A 26,653-nucleotide genomic window follows, 5' to 3' on the forward strand; every position below is an offset into this window, starting at 1 on the left:
GAGGGCAATTTGGAACTATGCCCAAAGGGCGACAAAAGAATATCTACCCTTTGATCCAGCCATACACTGCTGGGTCTGTACCCCAAAGAGATAATGGACAAAAAGACTTGTACAAAAATATTCATAGCTGCGCTCTTTGTGGTGGCCAAAAACTGGAAAACGAGGGGATGCCCATCAATTGGGGAATGGCTGAACAAACTGTGGTATATGTTGGTGATGGAGTACTATTGTGCTAAAAGGAATAATAAAGTGGAGAAGTTCCATGGAGACTGGAACAACCTCCAGGAAGTGATGCAGAGGGAGAGGAGCAGAACCAGGAGAACATTGTACACAGAGACTAATACACTGTGGTATAATCGAACGTAATGGACTTCTCCATTAGTGGCGGTGTAATGTCCCTGAACAACTTGCAGGGATCTAGGAGAAAAAACACTATTCATAGGCAAAGGATAAACTATGGGAGTGGAAACACGGAGGAAAAGCAACTGCCTGAATACAGCGGTTGAGGGGACATGACAGAGGAGAGACTCTACATGAACACTCTAATGCAAATATTATCAACAAAGCAATGGGTTCAAATCAAGAAAACATGTAATGCCCAGTGGACTTACGCATCGGCTATGAGGGGTGGGGGGGTGGAAAAGAAAATGATCTATGTCTTTAACGAATAATGCTTGGAAATGATCAAATAAAATATATTTTTAAAAAATGATGAGTATCCCTTTGATCCCTCTACTTGATTATTGATTGTTTCTAGAATTTCTAATTGAGAATCCATCTTTATTAAAGGTAACAAGTGATTTTCCTTAATTGTATGTAAGCTCATGCTCCTCACAGGCTAATGAGAAAATTAAGCCACCTGTGAAGAAATCATTTATCTTGTGCAAAATCTTTGTGTATCCTGTCAGAATCAATAGTTACACTATAAGTGTATAGAATGATCTCAGAATGTTAATCAAACGATTTGTGGTTAAGACCTAGTCACCACACTTAAAGGCCTGTGTGACAGTGAGATGTAGCCATTTTGAAATAGTGATTCTAGACAGAGTTACTCTGCCCAGCAACAACAGCCGATAAGAACACTCTGCTCTTGGGGGGCGGGGGGGTCAAACTCTTAAAGGCATAGACTTAAAAACACATTTTTCATCTGGGAAGAGGCTTTTTGAAATACAGTAAATCAACTAGCAGTGACTATGTGTTACTTAGCAATAGTGGGGCACTTCATACACTTATGGTATTCATTCTTGTTATGATTCCAGATTATATATGTGTATATATATATATATATATATATATATATATATATAGTTGGCTAGGAAATTCGAGGTTGCCTAGCTCTTCTCTAGATGATCTCTTCCTCTGAACAGATCTGCCAAGGGAAACCAGTGTCAGACACCCCAAGATATAACTTTACTTGGGGCTAAAGAAAGGCTTACCTCCTAAAGCTTCTTCTCCCAAAACCCCCTTAACCTTATAAGTATTATCTGACTGTGTTTGATTATTAATTCAAAGATGGTTTAATATGCAATTAGCAAGGGAATGATTGGGGAAAGAGGGAAACAGAATTTTAAATGTCCAGACTGGATTTGAGTCCCCCAGCTTTGGTCAACAGCCAGGACCAGTCTGGAAACTAATTCTTCCTTCTCTCTTATGCTATACTATCTTGAACTATTGTTTAAGTAGCTTGAGTCTTTAAGATATGTTGTCACAGAGGCAGATGCTTTATCTTCAGGACTGACACACAGCCTGCCTTCTGGGAAACAATCCCTCTTGGGCTAAGCTGAAATGTATAAGCAGCCCACTAAGATCTTGATGAGAATTAGAAATGTTTATAGACACTAAGGGCATTGAAATCAAATGAGGACACTTCTGGGAAACAGATGGGATTCAAAATCCAAAGCTCAGGAAAAGCTGTTCACCCTCCAAGGCACAGAACTGAAACCCCCTCCCCATCAGTTGGTACCCTTCCCAGAAGACCCCTCTCCAACGTTCCAACTCCCTATCTGTCAATCATGTCTCTTGCCATGTTCCATTCTACTCTGTATTAACATCTCTTAACAAGGGATACCCTCTCATTTTCCAATTTTTTGCCACTACAAAATGTGGCTATGAATATTGTTGTGCAACCTTTTTTATCTCTTTGGGGTACAAACTTAGTAGTGGTATTGCTGGATCAAAGGGCGTGCATTCTTTGGGCATAATTCCAAATTGCCTTGCAGAATGGTTGGATCAATTCACAGGAGTTCTCTTATATAAACTTTTTATGTCTCCCCATTTTTTGACCATTTTAAATAATGAGGCAGGACCTAAATTCAAATCAAGCCTCAGACATCTCTTAGATCTTGGGCAAATCACATAGCCTCCAATTGGATGAGAAAAGAATCTGCTAGAGAAGGAAATGCCAAATCACTCTAGTATCCTTGCCAAGAAAGCTCCTGGACAGCAGTAGTCCATGAGGTCAGGAAGAATTAGACATGACTGAACAACAACTTTTTTTTTTAACACAACTGATATTTGTTTTTTGAATTGAAGATGTTATCGAAACAGAAATGAGCCAAGAGTTTGAAAACCTGGAATTTGGACCTTGGTCCTCTTATTCTCTAGCTTTGTGTCCTTGGGCAAATCACTTGAATGGAGCCAGTTCCCTCACCTTTAAAATGATGTTAATGTCCATCTCATAGACTATCTCTTAGTGCTTACTTCGATAACATATGTGCTAGAATATCTCTTAAAGATTGTTCAGAGGAACACATGATGATGAGTATGTATTCTGTGTGCCATAAGTGTGAGGTATCAGTAGACAACTTGAGGCACCTACAAAGTTCTCAGATGCTGTCAGATTTAGTGTGAGACAGAGATGGGAGCTAAATGAGGTCCTCACCTGTTGTGGGACTGCCATTTTAATCCAGTCTGAAAAAAAAGAGAACAATGGTCTTTACAAGCACCTAGTTAACATTTAGGATTCTACATTCATGCAGAGAAATTGAGCCAGGACATCTGTGGGTTTCCTTTTATGAACAGGAATAGTAAATAGTTGGTGTTCAAAATATGTTGCTTCCAAGCTTTCCCTAAGAACTTAAAATGGCAATGAAGAGTCTGTATTTTGGGGAAATACTCAGGAGAGAAGAAATTGGGAGCCCAGTGTTTATTTGTATATGGTTTATCATGAGACATTTTTAAAAAGTAAAGCTTCATAATGGAGGCAGTAACTGTTGCAAGAACTTGTCTGTGGCCCTATACACTTTCATCATTTCTTAATAAAATGCCACTTGTTGATATCTTCATCTTTGGAATCAAAATCTTTGCCCACAGAAGCTGATACCTTCTGCACTATGGATCTGGCTTCCTCTTCACTGCAACAGAAAGGGCTATCTCTTATCTCCACATTAACACATTTTATACCTCCTTGATCAACTTCTTTTATAAAGCAAAGTTTTCCAACATTTGTGGGTAGATTCAATAACTTGATGAGTGAAATCCTTGTCTTTAAATCCTCCATTAAAAGCAAATACATTTTCTGGCTTCCCATCTAGCACTTTGTAAAATAAATAATTTTATTTACACTTCTGCACATCATCAATACTATAGAAGCTGGAAGCTTCTGGGTCATCCATGCTAATAGCAATTAACTTCCAATCTGTCTCATCCCCATCAATAAGGGCCAAAATCCCAAGGATCTTCACCTGGATAATGTTTCCAGGAGCATGAACCCTGAAGCCTATTTCACAAACGTCAAGGGGATCATACTCCCATGGCAAGTGGTGCAAAAGTCTACATGATGAGGGTCCCCCCAAGTCTGAGGAAGGGCCCCATAATTCCATATATGATCCTTGTGAGGGAAGATATTTGCCACATAACATAGCTTGCCTTTCTTTATATCTTGTTTAGTGGGATTCAATGGCTCCTTGGTGTCAATCTCGATTTTAACATTTGTCCAACAAGGTATTTCTATGGCCATATTAAATACTTCCTCATGCTCACAAGTCCAAACTTTCTTTGTAGAAATTCAATTTTCCTGGGGGCAGCTAGGTAGCTCAGTGGATTGAGAACCAGGCCTAGAGACAGGAGGTCCTAGGTTCAAATCTGGCCTCAGACACTTCCTAGCTGTGTGACCCTGGGCAAGTCACTTGACCCCCATTGCCTAGCCCTTACCACTCTTCTGCCTTGGAGCCAATACACAGTATTGACTCCAAGATGGAAGGTAAGGGTTTAAAAAAAATAAAAAAAAAGAAATTCAATTTTCCTCTTTAGATGTGGGCTTCAGAGGAATGTCATGAAAGGGGGGGAGATGCAGTGACTAGCTATTTTCTTGAAGTAGAAGCGATATTGGGAATGCAGGCTGCCCCATTCTTCCGTGTGGCAGCCTTGGTGGCAGTAGCTGCCATGAACGCCAAGCCCAAGCCTTGGCCCCTGAGGCCAGTAGCAGTAGCCTCAGACTCGGTGCCAGCACAGGCCTTGACCCTGATTGGGAGCTTCTTAAAGGCATTGGTTGGCAACACAGATTAGTAATTTAGTAGTTTCAGCGAGAGTGTAGCTAATTTGTCAGTGGTAGAATAAATGAAATTTCATCCTTACAAAGGATATGATTTATCATTTGTTTATATGGGAATATGATTTGGGGTTTTGGTTTAAAAGAGTATTCTATTTCAAAAATGAATTAATATGGAAATAGGTATCAAGTGATAACACATGTATAACCCAGTGGAATTGCTTGTCAGCTCTAGGACAGGGGGAGGGGAGGGAAGAGGGGATGAAGAAAAAGTGAATCATGTAACCTTGGAAAAAAATATTAAAATTTTTTTTTTAATTTTAAAAGGTGGTTTTGCAGTGTAGCGGTTAAAATTAGTTTCCTCTGCTAGCTAGAAGTATTATATATTTTAGAGGTTTATTTAAGATTTAGAATTAAATTAAATACAAAAATAAGAAAGCACGTGCCTAGGATGGCCGAAAGGCCCATTCAATTTCACTTACATCATGAGAGATGCATCTGCTTGGAAGCAGAAGTAGGAAGAGAGCGAGCCGTAGGCGGAGACCCTTTAAATAATAATTTGTTCTCAGCCCAGGTGGGAATTCAGGTGAGGTTGGTTACAAAGCATTCTGGGAAGTGGCCAAGGACTTCTGGGGATTGAAGTCCGGGGTTCAAATGTCCATTTTTACAGCAGATAAATTTTGTTTAAAAAAAAAAAAGTCATATAAGCCATCAATCTCCAAGTACATTTATCATTTAATACACTATTTGTCATAAGTCAATGGAAAAACAAATCTTTCGCCCAGTAAGTAGCAATTCTTTTTGTTGGCTGGTTAGAGAGCTAAAAAAATAATTTTCACCTCTCAGCAAGAAATTCTCTATTTTCTACCTCATATAGATGCTGGCATTTCATGATCTTCTTTAAAATCCCCATATAGGTGCATTCTAATTCTACCTCATAAATTTGCTAGTACTTTTAACTCTGGGCAATTCATAGGATTTCTGTCTCAGTCTCCTCAACTATAAAGATGGAGATAATATCAATTAACTAATGGGGTTCCTATGAGGATCAAATGAGAAAATATTTCTAAAGCATGAGTAGGGGCCATGTTGTAACATTTAAATTAGTTTCTCTACTAAAAGCATTACTTTTTAGAGTTTTATTAAAGATTATTAGAAATCAAAGATACAAATCAATAAGCCACATTTCTAGGGCTGATAAGCCTATTCAATTTCACTTACTCTACATCTTGAGAGACATGTGTGCTTAGAAGCAGAAGCAGAGAGATCAAGTAGGCAGTACAGTCAGTTTAAATACAAATTTTGTTCTCTGCCCAGGTGGGGATCTCAGGTGAGATTATAGAGCATTCTGGGAAGTGACAAGGACTTTTGGGGATTGAAGTCTGGGGTTCAAATCTCCATTTTTACAATGTGCAAATGGTAGCTTTTATTCATTATAATTTTGATTATCTAATTAATTATTGAATTAAATGCATTTCTATTCCCCAACACTATTTTTGCCCTGAATCATCGCAGAGCAAGATTCAGGATCTATTGTTTCTTTTTAAACCATCTCCTTGTTGGGATCCTAGATTGTGAGCTACAGGACAGCCCAGACTGGGGTTGTCCTTCCTTTGTATCCTCAGGGCTTGACACAGTTCCTAGAACCTATTTTATATTTAATTGATGTTTACTGGCTGGGCCCAAGGCTTATGTCAGACTCAGACTCCACCAGGATCCTTGCATTCTGGTCTCTCTCCTAGAAGTAAAATGCATGGTCTGGCCTCAGCCATTTTGTTCTCTTTCTTTCTGGTCCTGATTTCTCAGGAGTCAACAGTAACTCTCCTGGAACCTGAGCAGACCCAATCCTGAAGATCCCAGAAGCTTCTCTCTAGGCTCTCACCTCCCTAAACTGAAGTGATGTGGTCACCTGATTGAACAGGACAAAGATTGAGCCCCAGAGATCAGGGCCTGGATCTGATGATTTCTGCAAAGCTTAGCCTTGTCCAAGTAAGGCAGTCTTCACCCCTACTGATGTGCTGTAGGTCAATGGAGAGAAGGAAAATCAGGAAACCATCTGCCTGGCTCCACTCTACAGTTAGGCTCCCTAATCTCATCTGGGTCCTCACCATGGAAAGGCATTCCTTTGACATCTCCTTGATTCCTTTTGCCACCCACCACAGCAGACTTCCAAATCTGGAATCTCTGTTCTCCAGCTCTCCCTTATGGCTCCCTCCCACCCCCTGCCCAAACCTTCTGAGCTGAGAACTTGAGGGAAAGGTGGGGGAGTACAGTGACTCCAGTCAGAGACTCTCCAAGGGGTTCCCACAGGAGTCTGCCCTCACTCCTCAATGTCTGTAATTCAGGAGCCCAGGGTAGGATGTGCCTGTTACTCTGCTGAGGGACCTGGAAAGAGCAACAGCTCCCCTGCCACCATCTTTTTTCTGTTCTATTCTGCCAGAAACTCCTAAACACCCAAACTAGATACAAGGGTCATTGTTCTGTATCAGTCTGAAGCCCCAGACCCAGGGACCTCAAGGGATTGGCTTTTGTCCCGTCATCCTGCCTGCTCTTCACTCCCTAACACCTCTATAAGCTTCGTGGACTATTCTCTCCAGGAGTCTCTGCCTCTTTTCCTGGGGAACTCAACAATCCTCATTAGGTCAATGATGTCTCTCAGCCAGTACATTCATCCTGACAATGTCAGAGGGGTGCAAGCAGGGCCTGTGGAAGGCTTATACAACCTCCTGAAGGTAAGTCTCCATAGCATTTAGTGCGGAGAGAGGAGGAGGGAGAAGGTTAGGGAACTAGTCTGGAACCAGAACAATTGGTTCTGGTGCATTTTTTGTAGAGAAGGCTGAACTCAGACAGTAGTTTTTTTCCCATTATATGAGAGCTAGAAGGGGAGTGGATGAGGGACCTGAGCTGAGAGGCAGGAATGCCTCAGTTTAAATCTGACCCCAAACAGCTTCTATATATGTGCCTCAGATCAAGCCACTTAATCGATGCTCTATTTCCTCAACTGTAAAATGAGGATAATTGTGTCACCAAATTGGAAGATGAAGGTGAGGAAGAAGTACTATAATATTACAAAGAAAACCATTGGCAGAACCCCTGGCCAAGAGCAGGTCATTTATAAAGGCTTCCTCTCTTCTCTCCCTTTCTCATCAAGTTCTGCTGGAGGCTTAGGGCAATAGGAGGGAAGACTAAGGACAACCCTGCACTGCAGGGGACACCTAAGAGGTATGAACTAGAGAACTAGAGAAAAATATCCCAAAGAATAGATCCACTCTAGAGAGGAAGAGGGTGGATGGGAAACCCACCCTAAAAGTTTTCCCAGATGGGTTTGGGAGAACCAGGCAGCAAGAGGGCCCTGGCTCTGGGACTCAGCATAGGAGGCCTCATCCCTTCCTCATGACTAAAAACTGCTCCCAAACCTGCCTGCTGTTGAGAGCCATATTCCCTTGGATGGCAGACTCAAGCAGCAGAGAGAGGGTTCCTTACCCACAAAGAGCAGGTTCTGGGCATTCTCCAGTATCACCTTCTTGTACAGTTCCTTCTGGGGAGAGGACAAGAAGCCCCACTCCCCCCAGGGTGAAGTCCACAGCTACATCCTTGAATGTCACTGCTTCCTAGAGCATCCCAAGTCAGAGGACAGAGGGCTGAAAGCCACATTAGAATGAAGAGCCCACCTCTGGTCAATTGCAGGAAGAAACTGACACACAGAGAAGGGAGACCCCCAAAAGTCAGTGTCAGAGTCAGCATTTGAAGCCGAGTCTTTAAGAGCCCAATGAAGGTTTGAGAAAAGCAACTCTATGATGTTCTGGAATAATGATAAGGAGTTTTTAACTATTGTATGAAGGGAAATATATAGGGGACCTCCATTGCAACTTTGATCCCAAGTGCCCCAGCAATGGGATAAAGGTGTCAGTCATATGTCTGCTGCCCTGCTGCCCTGCCCTGAGGAGTCAGTGTCAATGTGCCAGAGCCACGGAGGGAGGAGCTAGGGAATATAAAAGACAATAGAGGGAAATTGAGGGAGCTTTTTTATCTCTCCTTTGGAACTAACTGACTCTTTGGGCTGGGGGTTTCTCTGAGGTTTCCTTATCTCTTGATCTCCTGCAAGCCCAGCTTGTCTTGAGTTGAATGGAGAAAGCAATCTAGAAAGGCTGACACCAATCTCTCTCTCTCTCTCTGTATCTCTCTCTGTCCTTGTCTCTGTCTCTGTCTCTCTTTCTGCTTCTATGAAACTGTCCTTACTAATAAATCCTTATAAATCTGGTAATAAGGCTCCAGATCAATTTTTAATTATTACACAGTGGAATGCATCTCTTTGTGAAATCATGGCAAAGGTCTATGTGCTAGCTGGGAGCTGTGTGTTTCTATGGAGGAGTTCTTCTTGAAAGTTCTTCCTTCCCAGAACTTAGAAGTGATATATTCTCAAGCAAAATCTGTGAAGAGTTTGTGAGAATCAGTCCAGTGCCGTGTATTCTGGAATACACTGAGAATTCTATGTGATGCCTTAAAAGAGAGCAAAGCTAAAGAAAAGATCTACTTTGTTTTCTGCATGACTCAAATCAAGTTTGATCTGTATGAAAACATGAAGAGTGTTCTAAAGAGATGGTCATTACAATCTGGACTGGAAGGAGTGATCTGGGATGCTTTCCAGCCAAGTGAAGGAGACTTGTCTGTTGTGACATTCAGGGCTTGAGGTTCCCCTTGGTAGGATGGGTCACAGCCAAAGCCTTTGCTTTATGATTGCTTTCATTTGTATATGGCATATATTCCTTAGTTATACTTCCTTATGCAAAAATAAAAATAACTATGATGGAGAAGGGAGAATTACTTAGTTTAATAAAAATAAATAATTAATGTGGGTTTGTTGCCACTATCTTATTGAGGGAAAAATGATCTAAGCATACACCTAGAACTCTAGAAACTTCAAAGAACAAGAGTCAAGATAATAAGTTAAAGAGGCCTACATCTGACAGGCCATATAAAGGAGAGGTTGGCCAGATCTGAAAATATCCTGATACTATGGAGGGGCCACTTATATTTCCTACCTGCTCTATGCATAACATGTGTTTGGTCAATGTTCCTGGAATTAGATGTTTTTCCATTTCACTTCCTTTATTCTAGGATTTGACTTCTGAACAATTGAGGAATTTCTGACTCTCTTATGCTTTTTCAGATCCCCAAGAATTTATAAATCTTTTATTTCCTCTAGGATCTCGAGTTATTCTTCTTCACTGCATAGTATTCACTGTGTGGGTTCTCAGCAAAGAAAGACAATCCTTTTAGGGACTGATAACTGATTAGTTGATTCCTTGACTCATATTCAATAGATGCTATTCCAAACATCTCTCTTCATACCGCCCACATCCATCCATCATGACCAGGGAGTGAGGGATTGAACTCCAAATTTCCTTTTCAAATAGAAAGTGAATCTCAAATATCTTGATTCTCACCTTTATCTACTTTTTTGGGTCTCCTCTGACTAATTTCTCCACCATTCCCCTGATATGGACACCTTCTCTCCACCCAAAACCCTTTTCATCCCTCTTTTGTGTATTCTCTTCCTCTGTTAGGTTGTTACAGCCTTGGGGTGAAGAGAACAAACCTAGAATCTACCCGTGGCAAGCCTCCCCAGAGACAAAAAAACAGAGAACAAGAGATTTAGAATGGAAATTCACAGAAGGGAAGGACAACCTAGAAGTCAACAAAGGTAAAACAAAATCTTTTCACTTCCAAAGCCAAACATCCTGAACTTAAAGATAGGAGGAACACAGCCAACCTAAAGATCAGAGGCTACTCAGAAGAACATAACTGGTAAAAAAAAATGAACATAATAATGACAATAACAATAAAAGAGCATTGGCTAGCAAAAACTGGAAAACGAGGGGATGCCCATCAATTGGGGAATGGCTGAGCAAATTGTGGTATATGTTAGTAATGGAATACTATTGTGCCAAAAGGAATAATAAAGTGGAGGAGTTCCATGGAGACTGGAACAACCTCCAGGAAGTGATGCAGAGCGAGAGGAGCAGAACCAGGAGAACATTGTACACAGAGACTAATACACTGTGGTATAATCGAACATAATGGACTTCTCCATTAGTGGCGGTGTAATGTCCCTGAACAATCTGCAGGGATCTAGGAGAAAAAAACACTATTCATAAGCAAAGGATAAACTATGGGAGTAGAAACACCGAGGAAAAGCAACTGCCTGAATACAGCGGTTGAGGGGACATGACAGAGGAGAGACTCTAAATGAACACTCTAATGCAAATATTATCAACATAGCAATGGATTCAAATCAAGAAAACATGTAATGCCCAGTGGATTTACGCGTCGGCTATGCGGGGTGGGGGAGAGGAAAAGAAAATGATCTATGTCTTTAATGAATAATGCTTGGAAATGATCAAATAAAAAAAAAAAGAGCATTGGCCAGAATTTCAGGACCATAGAAAATAAAATTGCAATGGAAAGAATTTACTGATTCCCTTCAGAAAGAAGCCAACCCAATGTTGCCAGTTCCAAGATTGAAAATGATTACATGGAACAGTTAGAGTCAAAAACAAAAGTGCTACAAGCCCTCAGAAGAAAGACCTTCAAAAGCAATGGAAAGGATACTGGAAAAATACCAGACTATTCCAAATCCATGAAATGAAAGAATATGTTCCAGAGAACATTGGAACTCAGGATGCAGTCCATGGTAACCTATTCTCTGAGAAGGCTCAGCTGACCTTGTATCATTTACTTATGGATCCTATTTACCATTAACTGCTTTTACCTGGTAACTGCCCAAGTCATGGTTCTCTGTCTCCTGACTTGGCTCAATATTCTGCCAACCTGTAATAGGTGAAGTGCAAAATCCAGCTCTTGAACAATTAATCACCATTTTAGTCTCATTTCAAAGTATTAGATGACCTTGGAAAATTCTAGCGAGCCCCAGGGAGTCAGGTCTAGTATTTTTACATCCCTGACCCATCTCTCAAAGATGCCTGATTTGTTGTCCAAAGTCAGGGCCTTGACCTTGCACTTGCACTCATACAAGAATCACTTCTTCATCTTGTAATATTTATTGAGGAAGATTGAGGAAATGGAAAAAACAGGGGATAAGGAAGGTTTGTAGCAAGGAATGGAGGAGTTTAAGGGAGAGAGGGAATATTGCCCAGTGAGGCAAAGGAGAGAGATGCCCCCTGCCAAGAGGCAGCAGCAGGGGTCCGATAAGGAACATTTGTCTTTGAATGACTGAACTGATGTTCAGCTCTCTCTATGCCCCAGAAAAGATAGTCCACTTATCTGACTGCTATATTCTAATAAGAGAAATTTTAATAACCAATTCAGATTGGAGAGGTGTCAGGGAAAAGGGAAGAGGGATGTCCCTAAATAAGGTTGGAGTCTTCTTCAGCTTTGGAGCTGAGGCCAGGCCTCACAGGTTGGTGGAGGGTTTCTCCCACTCCTGTCCTCTATATCTGACCTAGCTTTGTCAAATTCAGAATCTTAGCAGTAGACAGCAAGCAACCAAGGAAAGTTCTAACCTTAAGAGCTGATTAGGCCTGAATCTTCAGGCTGAACCAAGTAGAGGCACTCCACTCCAGACTGGACTGAATGAGCTCCTCCCTCCTCCAACACCAGGAAGGAAGTAAAGCTGTCAGAAAGGAAATGCTAGTCACAAGACCCAACTGCCATTCCCAGTTGCCCCTTCCCCCATCAACCGTCAGTCTTGACAATTTCTTCTCTCTTGATATTCCCAATGTTGCTTGTTCCAACATAGTGACAGAAAGTTCAGAACTTATTTCTAGTTTCCTTTCCACAATCTGAAGACAGATGGAGGGGTAGGTCATTGTGGGCCCCTTATTATTGATTATTACAATCAATCATAATATCCCTGATTATCCCAGTCCCATAACCAATCATGTTGCCCTCAATCCTATGATAAAGATTATCCTGTCTGTTCCTTGTTCTGTGCATTAATAGAGGCAAACCCCTGACCCCTTTTATTGACAAGCAGCAATACCCTGCTTATCTTCCTTGGAGAATTACCTCAGTTTATTCTTTGGTTAAATTTCACTCCCAATCACCTGCAAATGTGAGCTTCACAATATTGGACAGAACAATAGATGTCCACTAATGAACAGGAGTCTGAAATATTTTTAGAAAGAAAACCAGAAGGGAAGCTATCATTTGCTTCTTGAACACCCCAAACAGCAGAAAACAGAAATGAATAGCTGAAAACAGCAGTGGCAGCAGAGGAAAATCAGAGAGAGCAGAAAGAGGCTTCCTTTAAAAACTACAGATGAAGAAAGGAAGGAATAATGAAATCCCTTAGGACTAGAGGTGAAGATGAAGAGAGAGGGGACCATAGGAAGAATCTGGTGATGTTCCATCTACTCCAGGCAAATGGTTCTTATGTTGGACTACAGGACAACAGGGGAGAAGAGGAAGTGTATAAAGAGAAGACAGCAATATACCCAGGGTATATCAAGGACCAGAAATGTTCAATTCCATTCCCTCTACATTCAGCACCTATTCTGCACCAGGCCCTATGCTAAGTTCTGAGGGTTCCCCAAAAGGCAAAGAAAAAAAATCATTGTCCTCAAGGAACTTACAATCAAATGGTGGAAGGAGACAATATACAGACAAATATGAACACAAAGCAAGTTCTGTCTAGGAGAAATAGGGGAAAATGAAAAGAATGCAGGCCTTCTGATTAAGAGGAATGAGGGAATGTTTTCTTCTAGAATCTTTTTAGTTGGGACTTACAGGAAGTTCAAAGGGGTCCATGTTCTGAACTGTGGAGGAAAAATATTCCAGGTATATTGTAAAGCCATAAAAAATGCCTAAAGTTAGAGGCAGCCAGGTCCCATACTGGATAGAATACCAAATCTGGAGTAAAGAGGATCTGAGTTCAAATGTGATCTCAGACACTTCCTAGCTGCATGATCCTGAGAATCTTAACTTAACTTAACCCTGATTGTCTAGCCCTTGCCCCTCTTCTATCTTAGAATTGATTCTAAGTGGAAGATATGGGTTTAAAAAAATAACTTCCATTTGGGGGCAGTTAGGTGACTCTGTGAACAGAGAACTAGAGCTAGAGACAGGAAGTCCTGGATTCAAATGTGACCTCAGATTCTTCCTACCTATGTGACCTCGAGCAAGCCACTTATCCCCTCTAATCAATCGTCTACCTTACAACAGAAGCTAAGCATCAATTCTAAGACAGAAGGTAAGGGATTTTTAAAAAAGTCTCAGCTAAAGGAACACAGGAGGTCACTGTCCCTGGATCTAAGAATACAGATTAGAGATTAACATATCAGAAGGCTGGAAAAAAGGACTTTGAACACCAAACAGAATGTTTTGCATATGATTCTGGAGGCAATAGGGAGCCTCTTGGGTGTGTGGGGTAGAGGAATGACACAATCAAAACTGCGCTGTAGGAAAATCACTCTAGTGGTTGAATGGAGGAGGTCTTAGAGTGGGGAGAGTCCTGTGGGAGACAGACCCACCAGCAGGTTGTCTTTATAGTACATAAGGGAGGTGATGTGGGCCTCTACCAGGATGATGGCAGTGACATAGAACAGAAAGGGGAGTATTGGAGAGATGTTACAAAGGTGAAACTGAAGGCACCATGTTGGATATGTAGGTAAGGGACAGTAAGGAGTCATGGGTAGCTCCTAAGTTTTGATCCTGAGGGATGAGGGTGATACAGCTATAGACAAGATGAGTTCTGTCTAGGTGAGGGGATATCTGAGAGGGCTGAATAAAATCCATGCTCGATACTCAATATCTCCTTCAGGACCTCCCTACCCCATATTTAAAATAAAAACCCCCAGGCCTTCCAGAAACTCTTCCATTTCTCTTCAACCTGTCCAAACAAGGAAAGTACTGGACCGTTATGGAGTTCTGCTGAACAGAGAAGGAATGTACCCAGCTGCTGGCTCTGGTATAAAAAGCTCTGCTCAAGAACACTTGAAGCTCCTCATTTGAGGAAAAGGTCCCATTTCTGTGTAAGGGCCCTTCCTGATCTTACTCCAAACTCCTTTGACTTTCTCTGGGTCAGGGAGCTCAGCAGCAGAAGGGCAGTAGTAGGTCACACTCTAGAATGGATACAAAAGCTATAGGGGAGCTCTCTGGGTGCATCCCCAGCTGCCTAATTCTGACCATTCCCACAACAGGATTCAATGGCATATAATGACCTTCCAGCCCCTTCCTATCTCCTTACTACTTCCTTCTCATCCTCCTCCTCCTTCTCTGACCCAGGGACACTGGGCTCCTGGCTGATCCTTGGCCAAGACCTTCCAAGGTCTGAGTCTGGGTCTTTCCAGGGGCTGTCTGTCTCCCTGCAGGTAATGTTCTCCCTCCTCCCTCTGGCCTCTGAGCTTCCTTGAGTCCCAGCTAAATCCTCCCCTTGGGAAGCAATGATTTCTGTGGTCCCCAGAGCTCTCCCTCCCAGAACACCTCCCTCCATCAAGGCCCCACAGAGCTTGTTTGGACATAGCTGCTGACAGTTTCCTTGATCAGACTATGTGGGGGGGGGGGGGGGCTGGAGGGCAGCTGATGGTTTCTCCCTTCCTTTGTGCTGAGCAGTGCCTGGCACAGACTAGGGTATTCCAACAGACTCCCTGGCTTGGCCTGAGAAGTGGAAAAGAGGAAGGAGGCAGAGAGACCTGGGAAGACTTGGAGGACTTTGAGGCAGAAGCCAGTGAACAGCACCAGGGGTACAATCTCTTCTCTGAGGACTACAGCACAGACCAGGGGACACCCTCAGGCTCTGCTCCAGGCCTGGCCAGACAAGACTCACTCAAGAAAGTGTGTGTATTGCCATGCAAGCAGAGAGAACAAACAATCCTTAGACAGCAAAGAAAAAGGAGTCAGTGGTCATCCTCAGCATTCACTTGTGCTGAGGGAGAAATCCAACATGGGAGGCAGTGCCTAGGGGGAGCTGTTGGGGTCTGAGCTGCCCAATGGCCAAGTAATCACTTGTAAACCCCGAGAAGAGAGTTGAGAGTACTGTTCCTCCTGCCTTGAATGTGGATGCAGAAATGGCCCAGCAGGAACGAGGGAGTTTTCCAGCCCATCTTATGTCAAAGGCCCCCTTCTCCGCCCCCTCACCTCCCCACCCCAACCTTCCCCCCACTTTATGACTCCCTGAATGAAGAGCTGCAGCCAAAGCTCTTCCTGACAGGCCTCCCTTGGCCCAGGGAATGTCTGACTTCTCTGCCCTTCTGAGCAGCAGGAGATGGCCTGGAGTTCCCAGGGCAGTCCCACCCCTCTTTCCTTAGTGTAGAAAAGCCCATCTTCCTCACTGCCTTTGGGCTCATTCTCAGGGCCAATTGTTCTTGGTTGAACCTGAGAAAAAAGCTGACCTGATCTCCCTCCCAGCTCAGGATCTGGATCAGCCCAATCCCTCCTTGGGCCAGGCCCTGGGCCTCTGCACCCCAAGCTGGAGAAGGAGAAGAGACCCAGAGGGGCAGAGATTTTCCCTCATCCCAGAGCTGGTGAGAGGCCACCTGAGTTACCAAGGGCCAGGCGACCCTCAGGGGTGTAAAAGGGAATTCTTAATCCCTTGCATTAACTTAACTGAGGAAAGAGCTAGCTTGCTCAGTGGTCAGAGAGCCAGGCCCAAAGATAAGAGGTTCTGTTACCATGGAGGCCAGCCCACAGGAAACGGAAAAAGAAACTGCTCTCAGAGAAGAAGTGATGTAAGAAGGACAGTTGGACAGTGAGAGATCAAAGCAAGCACGAAGTGTGAGAAGGCACTTTTTGCTCTAAGGTTTCCTGAGGGGAGGGGACTGCTGGCAGTGGCTGATGACAGTTGGCTGCTGTGGAGAGTGTGTGTGTGGGTAGCTGTCCATTGTTTAGTAAGTTAGTAGGAATACATATAGTTATAGTTATATAGTTATAGTTATAGTTACAGTTATAGTATAGGTTTAGCCTGGTTAGCTAGGCTGAAGAATTATTAGTGAGACTCTCTCAAAGGACAGTTTTTAGGTAGTTTATAGGTTGCTATAAGAAGATTTAGGTAGGTTTTAGGTAATACTAGGGTAGATAGTTAAATCTCTCTTTCCTATATTTCATTCTTTGCTATTTTTTCTCAATTAAAACAAAAGTTTGTTAAATTTCTCTTCTATCTTTGTCAAGTTCCTAATTTTAATCCCTACCCTTCCAAATACCAAATGCTCTTTGGCCTCCAAAGCCCCTCATGGCCTATCCCCCTCCTATCCTGGCAGCCCTCTTACACCTTCCTCCCTGATACATACTCCAGAAGCTGGCAATACTAGCCTAGATGTTCCAAGAACAGAGACCTTGATCTCTTGGTTCCCAGGAATTTTCTCTGGTCATCCCTCCTGGCTAGAATGCCCTTTCTCTCCCCAGATCAGGCTGCAGACAGACCTCCCTGATGTCTCTAAAGGCCCAACTACAGTCAGAACCAAGATGGTAGCACAGCAGCACAGCAAGCTGGAACCACTCTGAGAATCCTTTCAAACCAACCTTCAAAGAGCACCTCACAGAATGAATATTGGAGTCCCAGAAGCAAAAAAGGACAGAGTGAAGTAATTCTGCAGAAAACAACTGGAAAGGTTGGAAGAGGGGGTGAAGAAGGAATGGAAGTAATACTGCACAGAGGAGTAAAGGCCACCCACCCTGGACCTACTGCACCAGGTTCCAAACCAGGACACAAGCCAACTTTGAGACCTCGGGACCCTGCCTGAGTCAACAGCAGAGCATCCCAGACCCACTCCTTGAAGTTCTAAGCCCTGGCACAAGCCTGTATGGAAGCCCATAGATCCAGGGCAAAGCAGCTCATATGGCTTTGAATCCTGTAGCCATTAGCAGTTCCTAGAGGAGACTAAATCAGCAGCCTCCAGACCTCTCAGCTCACAGACCAGCATACCACCATGGAAGTAGTGAAAGTAGAGCTGAGGATAGCAGCAGGGAAAAACTAAAATTTAAGAGTTCCCTACCATGCTGAAAACAGAGCCCATCTATAAGGTAAAAGTAAAAAAAAAAATATATATATATATATATATACATATATATATATATATATATATAAGTCTAGGAAATAAGCAAACAGCAAAAGAAACACCTAACCAGAGAACATTATTATGAAGACAAAGAACAAGACCCAGACTGAGAAAGGGACAATGAGATCAAACAGCCACATATAAAACTTCAAAGAAAAATGGGAACTAGTCTCATGGAATTTTTAAAAATCAAATAAGAGAGGTGGAAGAAAAGTGGGGAAGAGAAATGGAAGTAATGCAAAAAACAAATAACAACTTAAAGAGCAAAATTGGCCAAATGGAAAAAGAGGCACAAAACATCCAATGAAGAAAAGAGTTCCATGAAAATAGAACTAACCAAATGGAAAAGGAAATTCAAAAGGTCAAAGGAGACAATCATTCATTAAAAATTAGAATCAAGAAACAATCAAAATTAAAAGAATGAAAAAACAGATGAAAATGTGAAGTATCTCACAGTAAAAACAACTGACCAGGAAAATAGATGCAGGAGAGATAATCTAAGAATTATTGGACTACCTGAAAGTCATGATCTAAAAAAAAGCCTAAACTTATATTACAAAAAATTATCAAAGGAAACTGCATTGATGTTCTTGAACAAGAAGATAAAATAGAAATGGAAAGAATCCACCAATCATCTCCTGAAATAAATCCCCAAATGATAACTCCCAAGAATTTTATAGCCAAATTTAAGAGTTCCCAGGTCAAGGAGAAAATACTTCAAACAGTCAGAAAGAAACAACTCAAATATCATGGATCCATAGTCAGGTTTACACAGGATTGAGCACCTTCTTCATTAAAGTATAGGAAGGCTTGGAATATGATATTCCTAAAGGCAAAGGAACTAGGTTTACAAACAAAACTCACCTACACATCAAAACTTACTATGTTCTTTCCAAGGGGAAATGGTAATTTAATAAAATAGAAGATTTCCAAACTGTTCTGATGAAAAGACCATTCCTAAATAGAAAATCTGATGTCCAAATACAAGATTCAAGAGAAGCTTAAAAAGGCAAATGAAGGATTTCAGTAATGACAAATCATAAAGGCATTAAAGATGTATTCAAAAGCTGATGCCAATGAGCAAAGTGTTTATGGATCAGACTTAATTGGATATATTTCTAATTTTTCACATGATTGATTTTACTATATCCCTCTAATTTGTTAAAAATTGGTTTGACCTAAAACTTAAAATTTCTTTTAGCATTCTAAAAGCTACACCTAGAGTTGTGAAAGGCTCAGGTAGACTGAAAGAGATTGCAATAGTTCCACCTTAACATCTGAATAAATTTTAACCAGTATTTCCAGGAAGAAGAAGGTTTGACTTGAGTTGCCTGTTAATTATCTTTGTAATTGGACTTGTAATTTTATGTAAAAATCGTTGGTGTTTCCTTTGTTCAATGGATACCTCAAAAACCGCAAATATTTTAAAAAGTATAATATATTAGTCAAAGACAAGCTTGCTCTTTCAGACTTATCTCCTGACAGAGTCCATGCTGCAGATTTCTCTGTGTCTCTTGTGTGTTATGTTCTGTATGTGTCTCCTTCCCTAGTCCTAAAGCCCCTTCCCCATTGTTTTCCAGTCTTTGACTTCCCTCTAAGGTAACTAGGATCCATGCATGGATTTTTGGAGAGTCTGGACCTCTTCAGCAAGTAATAAAGAAAAAATTGAAGGGACTCAATAAGGTCACATTATTTATATTCCTACATGAAAAGATGATATTTGTAACTCTTAAAATTTTTATCATTATCAGAGTAGTTAGAAGCAGTATACATTGACAGAGGTTGTGGAAGCAACTGTTTAGAATGATATTTTAAAAATCAAGGGATGAAAAAGATGATTGCATTGAGAGAAAAGGGAAGAGAGAGGTAAAATGTGGTACATTATATCACTTAAAAAGGCACACAAAAAAAAGTAATACAGTGGAAGAAAGAATGAAGGTGATGGTGGGCAATGTTTAAACCATACTCTCATCAGAACTGGCTAAGAAAGAGAATAATAACCTGGCTCATTGGGGTATAGAGTCCTATCTTACCCTATAGTGAAGTTGGAGGTGAATAAGAAGGGTGGTGCTGGCGAGATGAATAATATAAATGAGGGTAAATTGAAGGGGATGATTAAAAGCAAAAAACTTGTGTGGAGGGACAAAGTAAAAAGAGAAAGTGCAGGATTAAAAGGGGAAAACAAGATGGAGGGGAATTCGAAGATGGTAATCACAACTGTGAATGTAAATGGAATGAATTCACCCATAAACTGGAAACTGATAGTTGACTGGATTAAAAACCAGATTCCTATATGTTACTTACAAGAAACACAGGTGAGGCATGTAGACACATATAGAGTAAAGATAAGGAGATAGAGAAAAATCTCATGGGCTTCAACTGAGATGAAAAAAAAGCCAGGAATAGAATTTCTGATCTTAGACAAAACTAAAACAATAAAAAGAGGTAAGGAAGGAAATGACAGCTTGATAAAAGGCATTATAGACAAGGAAGTAATAGTAATCCTTAACACATATGCACCAAATGTTATAACCTCCAAATCTTTAAAGGAGAAATGAAGGGAGCTCAAGAAGGAAATAGACAGTAAAGCTATACTAATGGGAGACCTCAACTTTTCCCTTTCAGAACTAGATAAATCTGACCAAAAAAAAGTGAATGAAATTCTAGAAAAGTTAGATTTAATACATCAATGGAGGAAATTGAAGGAATATACCTTTTTCTCATCAGCACATGGTACATATACAAAAAGTATACAGTAGAAGAAAAAATTAAAGACTGAATCTTCTACCCCTACACCAGCTGCCAGAACAAAAACATCTTTCCTATTCCCAACTTTAACTTTAGACAAGACTCCTTTACACAGAGATTTAAAAGCCCTGGACAAAACAGTCTCTCTACCGGAGAAAGGTGATTTAAGTCAACAAAGCCTTCTCAGTATAACCCCCTTTTAATAGAATTCCTCCCTTAGTTACTGCTTTACACATTCTTCAGGAAAGTGTCAGATTATAAACTAATATAGTCAATACTGCCTCTGCTTCTACTGCAGTTTAGGTGCCCTCTCCCTCAGTCACAGACCTAGCCATAAGCACTCTCCCTCCAAACCCACTTCCTACTCAAAATTTACACCCACTAATTGAAGGACTGTGTTTTCTGATTCACCTGCAAATAACTCCCTTGGAGATAGTTAAATCTCCATTATAACAAACTATATAGAAAATGCAGAACACAGAGTATGAAATGTTACAAGATTTTTCTTTTCAGATGCTTGAGCAAAGAGATGAACAAGAAAATCTTACAGGAGTATACCCACCTATATCACCAAAGATTCTGAAAGAACTAAAGCAGCACTCCTTTTGTACTCACTCTGGTGGAAACCATTGCTAAAGATTCGATTCCTCTGGAAGATTGGAAGGAAATAGCAAAAGCCTGTCTTTCAAGCAGAGACTTATCTATTCTGGAAATCTGAATACAGAGAAAAGGCACAAACTCAGGCAGACAGTAATAGAAATGCTCAGCTTGCAATTGACTATGATATGCTCAAAGGAAAAGGACTCATGCAACACTGGTCACCCACATGACTTCTAATTTACAGACATACCTGCAGATTAATGCCCTTGCCTTGCAAGTGTGGCACAAACTCTCAAATGCCACAAATAAGACACAAGAGCTCACTAAGATCAAACAAAGGCCAGAAGAACCTTATCAAGACTTGTGTCTATATTGATTCAAGAAGTTTCTAGGATTATTCAGGATACTGAGGCAGGAGATATCTTGGTAAAAACCCTTTCTTGTGAAAATGCCAATCAAACTTTTCAAAATATTACAAGACCCCACAAATCTAAAGCATCCCTGGATGATTATATTAAATCGTGCTCTGACATTGGGCCATCCTACCTGCAAGGTACAGCCTTTGCAGCAGCAGTACATAAAAAAAAATGGGACTGCTTTCAAAAGAATTTAATACTTGCTTTAAATGTGGAAAGGAAGAGCATTTCACCAAGGAATGTGAGGCAGGAACAATTCAAGAGAATAAGGATTTTTAAAAAAGGGTAAGGTGGTCCCACATAGTACCCCCTCCTCTTTGTGACTCTTTTTTTAATAACACTAATAGTCTTATAAACTAACAGGAGAAAGACCTTCAAATACAATGGAAAGGACATTGGGATAATGTAAGATTATTCCAACCCCACTAAAAATGAGCAAGGAATGGAAGAATGTGTCTCAGAGAGCATTGGAGCCAGATGTAGCCCAGGCTAATCTACCCTGGAAATGTAAGTTTAACTGTGGAACAAAAAAATAGATGTTTGGTGATGAAGAGGTGTCTGAAATATTTTCTAGAAAGAAAACCCAAACAGAAAAAATTATTTGCTTCTCAAACTCCACAAACAATAGAAAAGGAAGGAGGGCTGAACAAGTATGGACAACAGCAGCAAGAAAGGAGCAAAATAAACAAAAGATCTACAAAATCAAGGAAAATGATGACAAGAAGGAAGGACAAAGGAGGAACAGAATTTCTGAGACTTCAAACTCTTTTATGAAATGATGGCCATCAATACCACTGGACACTGGTAAGATAATAGAAAGTTAAATTAAGGGAACAGATTAAACAAGAAGGTTCAGAACTCAATGATCCAGGGTTTGATAAAATGGAAAACAAACTACTTAGGATGAAATTCTCTATTTGGAAAGAACTGCTGAGGAAACTGGAAAGCAGTCAGGAAAGAAATTAGATTCTGACCATCACCTTACACCATGCTCTAAAGCCTATAAGGAATTAATAAGAAAAAAAGGGTAGTTTGAATACATTGGCATTTAAAGCATTTTAAAATTAATAATTCAAAATTGTGCTTTAGAAACAAAACTTCGTTTTTAAAGAATTCTCACTGTAAGACAAACTTGTCAGAATATTTGCAGCACACTGGAATCTGCATTACCTCAACTGCTTAAAATAAACCTAGAGATTTTAAAAAACCTTGGGATGCAAGCACAAATGTAACAATGTTTACTGTCAAATTTACTCACTTAATGGAGACCTCAGAGTACCATCTAGTGGATTAATGTCAAATTACCAAAGAAGATAATTTTAAAGAGCCCAAGTGTTTTCATTGCCTGCTTCTACACTTCAGCCAGTCTGTGATCTCCCTCATGTGTTCACTTCCAAGGCAATTTAGTAACTTTTTAGTACTTCTGTGACTCTTGGCCACATTTTTTTACAAATCCCCAGAGAGACCCAATAGGCCTTCTAAATCACAACCTAAACAAACTAAACTGTTTTATTATAAAGATGTGATGTGCTGGAGAATAACATTTATAAAAAACCTCCCTGTTCTTTTCTTAAACACTCATCAAAGATCATATTCAAATTATAAAATTTGGGCAGAAATGATAGGAAAATGATCATATGAAAGAGTAATTATAGACATTCTCTCAGTTGCCTAAGGGGAAAAGCAATAAGGTTTGTGATTTTTCCCCCATGCTTTTGGGGTCTATTCCTCTTTCAAATATCTTGAAAACTGGACCCTCATTGACCATGAAGTTGTATTTCCTACATCACAAACTTCCTCTACAGATAGTTAGTTTAGTTCATTTGCTCTTCAATTTTTTTTTCAATGACAGTTCTACTTTCTAGGGAATCATATAGAGTATTTTGACATTAAGAATACAAATATGGTGGCACTACCATTTTTAATAATACCACAACTCCATTCTAGTGCCCACAAAATCCGAATTTATTTTTAAGGTATATTCAAGATATTTTAATTTGGGGGGCAGCTGGGTAGCTCAGTGGATTGAGAACCAGGCCTAGAGATGGGAGGTCCTAGGTTCAAATCTGGCCTCAGACACTTCCTAGCTGTGTGACCCTGGGCAAGTCACTTGACCCCCATTGCCTAGCCCTTACCACTCTTCTGCCTTGGAGCCAATACACAGTATTGACTCCAAGATGGAAGGTAAGGGTTTATATAAAAAAAAATTTTTTTTAAATCCTTAAACCTTCATAAAATGCTTAAAGGCTTCCATTTTTTAGAGCACTATATTCTGAAAGGAGAGAAGAAAGGAAACCACAAATATATTTGCAATGGAAAAAAAAAATTGGTTCATGCAACAGCTAGCAACTAATTTAGATATCCCTGCATTTCAAACCCCATAGTTGCTCCATAGTGCGCACACAGCCTATGCCTGACCAACAATGTCACAATCACATTAAGAAACCATGCTTGAGAGCTTCAGTATTTGAAGTTTCTTGAATAAGAGGCAATCCTTTTTATTAAAAAAAAAAACATATTGTTCAAATCTCATATGAGAATAAGCCTTCCATCTTTGAAATCTTAAGGGAAAAGTTGTAATTTTCAGCACTAATTTTAAATGGAGTTGCATCCCACATAGAGTAAGTTCACCAATTGTTTTGAGTTGGCATTTTATTCATGCTGCCTCATTTCTGAGTACACGTGATCTGTGACACAAACTCCTCCACTCAGTCCCTTTGCCTAGATGAATCATAAATGTAGGTCCTGATTTGCTCTCTAAATCTAGCATAAGGGATCAAAGATCCCGGAGAGGATAGTTGGTTTGTCCAAACCCCAGCCTACATTTCAGTTATTTAGTCTCATGGTGTTTGGCATGCCTAACCTTGGTATTCCTTTTTCCCAGCTCTAGCTTTTATTTGAACTAGGTTCTGTTTCAACAATTAGTGTCTCTAAAACATGAAATTAGAGAGCATTAAATCTGGAAGAGACACAGTCACTACAAATGAGAATTTCTTGGTGTCCCATATGACCTGTTTGATGCTAAATTCCAAACATAATTTCTCTATCACCCTCTCTTATTGAATGAGATTCATTTTTATATAAATTGTCACTTGTTTGTGTTCTCAACTTATCCCCAAAACAGACAATGAAAATAGCAACTATATATAGCATATAGACTATATATACAATATACTAATATACTACAGGCATATACTATTCTCATGCACACACACACACATACACACAAAATGGGCAAATAGGTATGAGATGCAGTTTCAGACACTTGCTAGCTATGTGACCCTGGACAAGTCACTTAACCCATTTCCTCATCTGTAAAATGAGCTGGGGGGCAACTGGGTAGTTCAGTGGATTGAGAGCCAGACCTAGAGATGGCATGTTCTGGGTTCAAATCTGATCTCAGATACTTCCCAGCTGTGTGACCCTGGGCAAATCATTTAACACCCCATTGTCTACCCCTTACTGCTCTTCTCCCTTGGAATCAATATTTATTATTGATTCTAAGACAGAAGGTAAGAGTTATAAAATAAAATAAAATGATCCAGAGAAGGAAATGTCAAACCACTCCAATATCTTTGCCAAGAAAACCCCAATGGAGTCATGTAAAATAGGTCATGAGTGAAACAGCTGAACAATAATGAAATATATACTATGTATATGTTTATATTTGCACATGGTTACTATATACATCGATGTGTATATACTGCCAATAATGTTACTTTTCAAATATTACCTTTGGATGTGTGCATACCTGAACATATATACACATTTACTGAAACAGAAAAACATCTGAAGTTGTTCAGCAGGAGGATATTTTTCATAACCCATAAAAACCAGTATTAGTAGAGTAGAGTTATTTATATAGTGATATCTGGCCTCACAGGCTTCCCTTTCAGCAAAATAGGCCAGAACAGAGAACCACAGCCAGGACTGAGGAGTAACAGGATGTACTGCGGGATACTGATTAGCCATGAGCCTGCTAGGAGGCACCCAGAAAAACAACCACATATTTTCTTAGGTTTTCTACGGCGGCAAAATAGATAACTGTGAAGTCAGTCATAGTTGAAATAATTGAACATACCAATGCTACCAACCAGCCAGGAGGAGCATTAAAGTCACACAAAATGGATAAATGCGTCCGAATACTAAATCCAAGTTCAAAGCCATGTGAGAGGGATGATTTCTAATGTTCTGGTACTAAATGACCCAATGGTACTAATATTCTCGATGGCTCTGATCAGACAACATCTGGCTTTTCTGGGTTTAGTTCTGGGTGCCATGTTTGCAGAAGGACATTGACAAATGAAAGGATATTCCAAGGAAGGTTAACAAGAATAATGAGGCAAACTCCAACATGGAGAAATAAAGAAACTGAGTCTTAATAGTAAGCATGAAATAAAGACTAATTGAGTCATGATCACTGGCTTCAAGTCCTTAAAGGGCTATCATACAGAAGAAAGATCAGATTCATTAATAATAACAGCTAACATTTCTATAGTTTATAAAATGCCTTTACAAATATTATCTCATTTTATCCTTATAACCAACCTAGGAGGCAGATGTTTTTATTCTCTCCATTTTTACAGAAGATGAAACTGAGATGAAACAGTGTTTTATTTTACAGAGATGAAACAGTGGCGACTTGCCCAAGGTTATAAAGCTAGCAAGTGTCTGAGCCTGGATTTGAACTCAGGTCTTCCTGTCTCTAGGTCCAGTGTCTGTCTTCTGTGCCCCTTATCTCACTTGTCTCCATACTGCAAAACTGAAAGCAAGAGGTAAAATCATAGAGGAGGATTTAAATTCAATACAAGAGGAAACCTCAGATATTAGCATTACCAAAAGTAGAATGAATTGCCTTCAGACAGTAGTGAGTGAGTTTAACCTCTGTCAAGATCTTCAAAAGAAGGCTGAACAAGCATTGTTGAGGGGATATCAGTCTCTCAGAGCTTGACCTAAATGTGCTTTACAGTTTCTCCCAACTCAGATTGTAAATTCCATTTTTCCTCCAGAAAAATTAATCAACCAATGATTTTTTTTCGTACATTCTATGCATGAGGAGAAGAAGCCTGCCTTAGAGTCAGGAAGAATTTCGTTCAGACTCAGACTCAGACAATTGCTAGTCATCCTTGTCTTGGCAAGTCATTTAACTCTTGGTGCCTCAGAAAACTCGCTAAGACTGTGGGCTATAGGCACAGTTGCTCTTCTGCTTTGGTAGAGGGCATTTCCTCACCAGGAGTTCCCTATACCAAATGAAATTGCAAGTCTGATCACTCTGGCTTCTCCCCCCTGCAACCAAGAGTACAAGTCAATATGGGACGCCCGTGAGACCAGGGAGTCCTTGGGTACTCTCAGAAGTACAAATATAAGGAATATAATACGTGATCCTA

General features: G+C 40.5%; 1 pseudogene; it reads right to left on the reverse strand.

Moving 5' to 3' along the window:
- Positions 1-3,247: 3,247 nt before the first annotated feature.
- LOC100033299 (inorganic pyrophosphatase 2, mitochondrial-like) lies at positions 3,248-25,238 on the reverse strand (annotated as a pseudogene).
- Between the last annotated feature and the right edge of the window lie 1,415 nt (positions 25,239-26,653).

This window comes from Monodelphis domestica, chromosome 1 (assembly GCF_027887165.1).
Source record: "Monodelphis domestica isolate mMonDom1 chromosome 1, mMonDom1.pri, whole genome shotgun sequence".
NCBI lineage: Eukaryota > Metazoa > Chordata > Mammalia > Didelphimorphia > Didelphidae > Monodelphis > Monodelphis domestica.